A 7,688-nucleotide genomic window follows, 5' to 3' on the forward strand; every position below is an offset into this window, starting at 1 on the left:
TGGTGTAGGCTTTGGCAGGACCTTAACAACAAAGGCTTTGGCAAAGTCCTTTGCCATTCTTACTGTTTCGGCCATTGAGACAGGTTTGGCATTCTTCACTAAGGTGTCCAATGGCTCATTCATTCCTCGAATGAACCTGGCCATCAGCCTGCTCTTCATACAATTGTGGAGAATATTTGAGGAGAAGGGAAAAAGCTTGATGGTACTCTTCAATTGTCCAGCTATCTTGCTTTAGTTCCAAGAACTCATTCATTTTAGTTTCAAGGAAGCCCGGAGAACAAAACCTCTTTCTAAGGTAAGCTTTAAGATCGGTCCAGGTCTGGGTATTCCGGTCGAGACGGTTAGTCTCGTAGTGATTCCTTCACCTAACTGCTCCCCTTCACCCTTGAAGGGACTAGTTTGGGATATGTGTAGTGCTTTTCGAACATCCGGATCTAACTCTTTGTCATCGGTTAGAGGATTTGGTTGCCTTGCACGGGCCACACGCCTCATGATTCTGACAAAACGAGATTTCTGTCAACTTAACTTTGACAACAGATTTATGATTATTTAATTCTATGCGCTTTATTCTTTAAACAGATAATTATTTCATCATACTTCATGAAACAAGATTTACTCTGATAAATTATTAACCATATTCACAATCATGAAAATCAAATGGATTTTTTTTTTGTACAATATCGTTTATTACAAAAGTTTGAGATATATACATAGAGTATCATGGCTCCAAAGTCACTGCCTCAATGGCGTACGCATAAAGAAGCAAAATGCCAAGGAGAGATGCCATGGTACACACGATTCATCACTGAAAGAGATGCTATAATTCTACTTCTAGGGATAATGCGCTAAGAAGCCTAAAAACTCGGCATGAAATTCTGAAGTTCCTGGGTGAATGATTAAAGAGTTGTACATGCTGAACAAACCCTAGCCTTATCAAGATTATGGGTGGCGAAGGAAATATTTTGCTTGAGTCTCTAACGCTGATTGGTACACTGATATCAATACATCATCCTCCAAAGAACCACACATACCGACGTCGCTCTACAGGATCAGGAAAGTAAAAACTCTCATGCGAGTCTCACTCTGCTTACTCGGGTCGTAGTAGAGTTAATGAGGTACTCGAATGCAAAGGCTATCATATCCCGACTCTGAGAGGAGTTCAGAAACACCAGATAGATTCGGGGTATCCATCTATAAATTTCCAATTCAATTTATGAGTTCAATTTTTGAAGTTTATTCAACATAATATTAACAAGCGAAAACATTATTTCCCAGATTTACTTTAAAATTTTAAGCAATTTCTATTGCTATTACGTAAATTTACAACAACGCTCTGATACCAACTGTGAGATCCCATTGCCCCCTCCGCACACCGGATTCTCGGTAGCTGGCAGCGAAAGCAGCTCCCTCATGTGCGGGGTAGGCTTTCCCACTCAGGGCCTCGCCCTCGACGAATGTTTGGGCACGAGACTAAGCTGGTGGTCATTCCGAAAACCGAAATCGAGAAAATTTTCCATGCTCAAAAAACGAGGACGATTCCACTATTTTGAATTTCTTAACGAATTTTTCTAACCAGGTCAAGATACTGAACAATCCTTTATCTGAATAAGCTAGATAGAAGGGAAACTATTACAGACTTAACGTGAAGGGATCAACGCTTTTTTCCTAATTGAATCAGGCACAGCCGTTGATCTATTCATTAGAGAAGTCTTCAGGCTTTTATTTAACTACTCGAGTTTTAAACATATTCCTATTAATCAATTTTATTATTAAAACTCTACTAATTCCAGCCCAACCCCATCTGACCCATGGGTTAGCCACCGCCCAACCACTGGAATTGGTAGAACCAGACAAGTACTGATCCGCCCATAATTGAATGCCTTTCTTAACTTTTGCTTTATAATATAGATATGCACACACTCCTCTTTAAACTTTAACTTATAAAACAATCCATTGACAATACAGATATCATAACTACAAATTTCCATCCAGTTCCTTGTTTCTCAAAAACAGGTCTGGACTCTCCGTCGAGACCAATTGGTCAGCAACGAGATCCAATAACAGATTACAATAATTTTTCATCATCATACATATATATCTTCCACGACATACGCATGGGTGTCGTAAGCACCGCGAGCCCGTGCATCGCCTGGTCAGAACCCTCCAGGATCCTCCTTAGGTGTCCTGGCACTTCACTCACGGACTGCTTTGTCAGCCCTCGCCCATCGTACCGAAAGCACACCATTTTTCACCATACCAAGGCTGGTCAAGACCTGGGTAGGTTTTTGCCGCGTGAGCTGTCCTTTGAACACTCCCTGTCAGCTGTTGCTACCGAACTTCCCTTAGAAAACACACATACCAAATGCTCCCTCGAGCATTCTGGGGTAAGACAGTCCTTTAAGAAAACAGGGTTTCTATGCAAGTTTTTATTTTTGATTTTATTTTGAATATAATGAGTATATCTTAAATCCGTATCCCAAGACTTTCTGATCATAGGACTGAATTCCAAACAGAATTCCTCAAATTCTGTAACCTTGATCCTCAGATCAAAATCAAAGGGTCTCAATTTAGTTTTAGATTCGGTGGGTGATTTCAGTGATTTTTTTCTGAACTGGTCACATTGTCATTTCTTGAAACTGACGAAGGAGTTATGTCTTGGTCATAGTCTGATTCAGGGTTTGAGTCTGAAAAGGTTCTACCTGAACTACCTTTCTCGAAAGGGGGTGAGGTTTCAATTACTATTATTCTGAATTTCATTCATTAAATATTTGCTTAACTGATTTCTAAACTAATCATGAATTCCTATGAAGAATAAATTAATCATTTATCTAAAGTTCTGAACTTCGATAGTTTTCTTTTTTGAGTTTTCTCATTATTATTCGAGAGAATATGAAACGATAGAATTTTCTCTCACAGAGTATTTACTTATTCATTTACCAATATTCATGGAATTTAAACATAGGATTAAAGAGAACTCTTATTTTGATATAAAAATTTTGTATGCATCTATTTATGCATAAAGTCCAATTTTGATGAAAGTAACACTTTTATAATAAAAAAATTCTTTTATGCATCTATTTATGCATAAAAATCAATTTTGATAAAAGTAACACTTTTATAATGGAAAAAATTCTTTTATGCATCTATTTATGCATAAAAATCAATTTTGATGAAAGTAATACTTTTATAATAAAAAATTCTTTTATGCATCTATTTATGCAAAAAAATCAATTTTTATGAAAGTAACACTTTTATGATTAAAAAAAATCTTTTATGCATCTATTTATGCATAAAAATCAAGTTTGATGAAAGTAACACTTTAAAAAAAAATTCTTTTATGCATCTACTTATGCATAAAAATCAATTTTGATGAAAGTAACACTTTTATGATAAAGAAAATTCTTTTATGCATCTATTCATGCATAAAAATCAATTTTGATGAAAGTAACACTTTTATGATAAAGAAAATTCTTTTATGCATCTATCTATGCATAAAAATCAATTTTGATGAAAGTAACACTTTTAGAAATAAAAAAAAATCTCCAATATGCATCTTTCTATGCATAGAAATTAATTCTAATGGAAATAACACTTTTATAATAAAAATATTTTTAATATATAGAGGAAAATGGTCAAAAACTAATGAATTATCAAATAAATTCATTGTTTTTGGCTCTGGGGAGGAGTAGAGTAACAGTGCATAAAACACTATTAAGCTTCTACAAAGGGGAGGCTTCTATTTATAGGAAAAAGTGAGCTTCTAACCAAGCAAATTGATTCTAGAATTTTTCAGATTAGTTTGGTTAATTTTTGACCATTTTTGGGTCAGTTTAGTTCACTTTTTGGATATTCAGTTTTGAATTAGGAGAGAGGAGAGATGAAATATCTAATTTTATTGATTTAAAATTCAAAAGAAATGATGGAGAAAAAGGCACCTACTTCATGAGAGGGAATCACCTACTTCATGAGAGGGAATCCCCACTATGAGGTGTCATAAATTCATTTTTTTAGTATTTCCTTTGGTCCTTAGTCCACTCTTTATCTTATGTGAGTATTTACTCATTTTTGCGGGAATTTTCTTTATTTCTTCAATTTACCTCCTCCCTACGTTTGGATTAATCTTATTGGTCTATAGGAACCTTAATTTAAAGATTTTAGAAAATCTTGACCCTTAGGATAAGGCCTTTTGAACAGATTATAATTTATTTCTAATGCACCTTCTGAAATTCTTTTTGAACTTTTGTGTCGAGGGAATTGATTTCAATAAGATGAGATATTTTTCTATCCAAAAATATTTAAAAATTGAATCACCTCTCTCTAGAAGATTTTCTCGCTCTATGCCAAAACAGGTAGAAACAAGATCTTTTATATTTCTGAAGAGGGATTTGATTACAGGGGAAGATACTAGACTTCTTGAGAGGCTGGGGAGGAATCTTACATTCTCTCCCTTTTGAAAAATGCGAGATGTCCTCATCTCACAAATTGGGGGTAATCCCGTAATAGTTCAGCTTCTTTCTCCCAGGTGGCATCTTCAAAAGGATAGAACTTCCATTTAACCAATAATTCTCTCAGAATTCTTTTCTTGAGAACCTTCTCTCGAACATCAAGGATTTCTTCAAGTTGGAGTTCCATCTGTCCTTGGGTTGAAGAAGTTAAGATTTCATCATCAAGCACATGATTCGGGCTTGGTACATACTTTTTAAGTAGGCTGACATGAAATACATTATGTACTTTGAGATGAGGAGGCAGAAGAAGTTCGTAGGCTAAGTCACCTACTTTCTTTGTAATCAGATATGGCCCACAATATCTGGGGGATAACTTCTTGTACGTCCCAAGAGATATAGAACTTCTTTTGGGGTGTACTCGAATGAAGACCATATCTACTTCTTTGAATTTTTTGTCTGTCCTCTTCTTATCTGCATACTGTTTCTGTCTATCCTGGGCAGCTTTTATATCTTTGCAAATTGACTGCATCTGCTGCTCCATGTTGTCAAGCATCTGTCTGGACATCTCGACCCTAATCAATGGGTCGGACCAAGTTAATGGAGTTAACCAATCTTGTCCATACAGAGCTTCGAAAGGGCTCATCCGAATACTTCGGTGATAAGAAGCATTGTAGGCGAACTCGACCAGGGTGCAGATAACTTAGCCACTTCTTGGGTTCCCTGCCCCACAGCATGACCGAAATATATCTTCGATTATTTGGTTTACCCTTTCTGTTTGACCATCGGTCTCGGGGTGGTAAGCTGTGCTAAGATCCAAGAAGGTTCCTACTGCTTCGAAAAATGCAGTCCAGAATCTTGACGTGAATTTGGGGTCTCGATCACTTACTATTCTTCTAGGTAGGCCATGCAATCTGAAGATTTCCTTGAGGAACACTCTGGCCACATCCACTTTTCTGCAGTGTAGGTTTCTTTTACGAGAATCAGATGGGCAACTTTGGTTAGTCTATCAACTACCACGAAGATGGAGTTGTAACTTGATTGCACTGAAGGTAATCTAGTAAAAAAATCCATACTGATGCATTCCCACTTCATCTGGGGGATGTCTAATGGATGTAACTTTCGAGGCATTTTTACTCTCTCGGCCTTGACTTTCTGACATGCTAGACATTGACGTACATGATTAAGTACATCCTTTTTTAGTCCAAGCCAAAAGAAGCTTTTCTTCACAAACATGTAGGTTTTGATGAAACCTGGATGTCCTGCAACAATAAGGCTGTCATGGGCTCCATTCGGAATTTGACCCGAATGCATAGCCTACGATTATAATACATAATTCCATCATCCAGGGTGTACCCTTGAACTCGGTTCAACTCCTATGCAGTTTTGCTTTCCTGCATAAGTAGGGTAGCAATAGGGCCAAAGAATATATCCTGCATGATCTTCTCTCCTTGCTTCAATACTCAACGGATTTGACACTACAGTAATTGCAAGCAAGGAGGCTTTTCTGCTGAGGGCATCTGCTACCATATTTTCTTTGCCTGGGCGGTACTTGATTTCAAAATCAAATTCCTGCAGGGTGTGCATCCACCTTCTTTGGTGCATGTTGAGATCCTTCTGATGAGTGAAGATCCACTTTAAGCTTTGATGATCTGTCATGAAAGTGAATCTTTGACCCAGTAGGTAATGTCTCCACAACTTCAGGGCATATACTACTGAAAGTAGTTTCAGGTCGTGGACAGCATAATTCCCCTCATGCGTTCTGAGTTTTCGGGATTCATAGGCCATTGCATGACCTTCCTGCATGAGTGCACCTCACACGGCAAAACCACTGGCATCAGTTTACTACCTCAAAGGGTAGTGAGAAATCTGGCAACTTCAGAACGGGATTGGTTACCAAGGCGGTTCAGCTTATCAAAAGCACTCTGGCACCTGGCAGACCATTGAAACGGGGTATTCTTCTTGAGAAGATTAGTCAGGGGGGAAGCTATGAGAGCATACTTTGGTATAAAAATTCTATACTAGCCAGTCAATCCAAGGAATCCCCTGACTTCTTTCACTGTTTTTGGTTCAGGCCAATCTATGACTGCTTGGACTTTTGCGAAATCTGGAGAAATTCCATCTTTGGATACCAGAAAGCCCAAGTATTCAACATGGTTATTAGTAGAGAAAGTGCATTTGCTCTTTTTTGCAAAGAGTTGGTGCTTCCTTAGAATCTCAAGAACTTTTCTGACACGTGCTTCATGGTCAGCTGCATTCTTTGAGTAAATCAGAATATCATAAAAGAAAACAAGAACAAAATCAGAATATCATAAAAGAAAACAAGAACAAAATCATCCAAGTATTCTTTGAGAATGTCCTGCATTAGGCGATTGAATGTAGTTGGGGCATTTGTCAATCCAAACGGCATGACAGTGACTTCATAATGCCCATACCGAGTATTGATGGCTATCTTCGGGATATCTTGCTCATTAATCCTGATCTGATAATACCGTGATTTGAGATCTATCTTTGTGAAGATCTGGGCTCCGCTTAGCCTATCCAAAAGCTCATCAATTCTAGGGATAGGATACTTATTCTTAACTGTCAGCTGATTGAGACCTCTGTAGTCCACACAGAGTCTTAGCGTTTCATCTTTCTTTTTTTGAAAGAGAACTGGCGCACCCTAAGGTGAAACAATGGGTCTTACAAACCCTTGTTCTAACAGCTGTCTAAGCTGTTCCTTGAGTTCAATGGCTTCAGGAAAACTGGCATTTTGTACGTGCGCAGGGCTACTGGTTGAGCTCCGAGGGTCAATTCTATCTCATGACCTAGTTCCCGACTCGGAGAGGCATCTCAGTTAATTCTGATGGGAATAAATCATCAATTAATTTTGCTGGGCATCTTAGTTAATTCTACTGGGAATAAATCATCATAGTCACTTAACTATTCAGGTTCTTTAGCTTTTAACTTTGACTCTACTAGATTCATTTTGACAACATAAATGAGCTGCTTCTTTCTAAGTCCTCTAAGTCCTTTTAGTAACTTAGAAGCTTTTACTAATTGCAGACTTGGAGATCCTGAAATTTCGGTTCCTTGAACTTTATTTCCGTGAAGGTCACGGAAGGAAATGGTTCCATTATGACAGTGAATGTTAGCTTGATTTTTGTGGAGCCACGGAAGGAAATGGTTCCATTATGACAGTGAATGTCTGCTTGATTTTTATGGAGCCAATCCATTCCAAGGATCCCGTTGAAAACTCCCAAA

Source organism: Cibotium barometz, chromosome 4 (genome assembly GCF_041138505.1).
Source record: "Cibotium barometz isolate CiBa-2024 chromosome 4, ASM4113850v1, whole genome shotgun sequence".
NCBI lineage: Eukaryota > Viridiplantae > Streptophyta > Polypodiopsida > Cyatheales > Cibotiaceae > Cibotium > Cibotium barometz.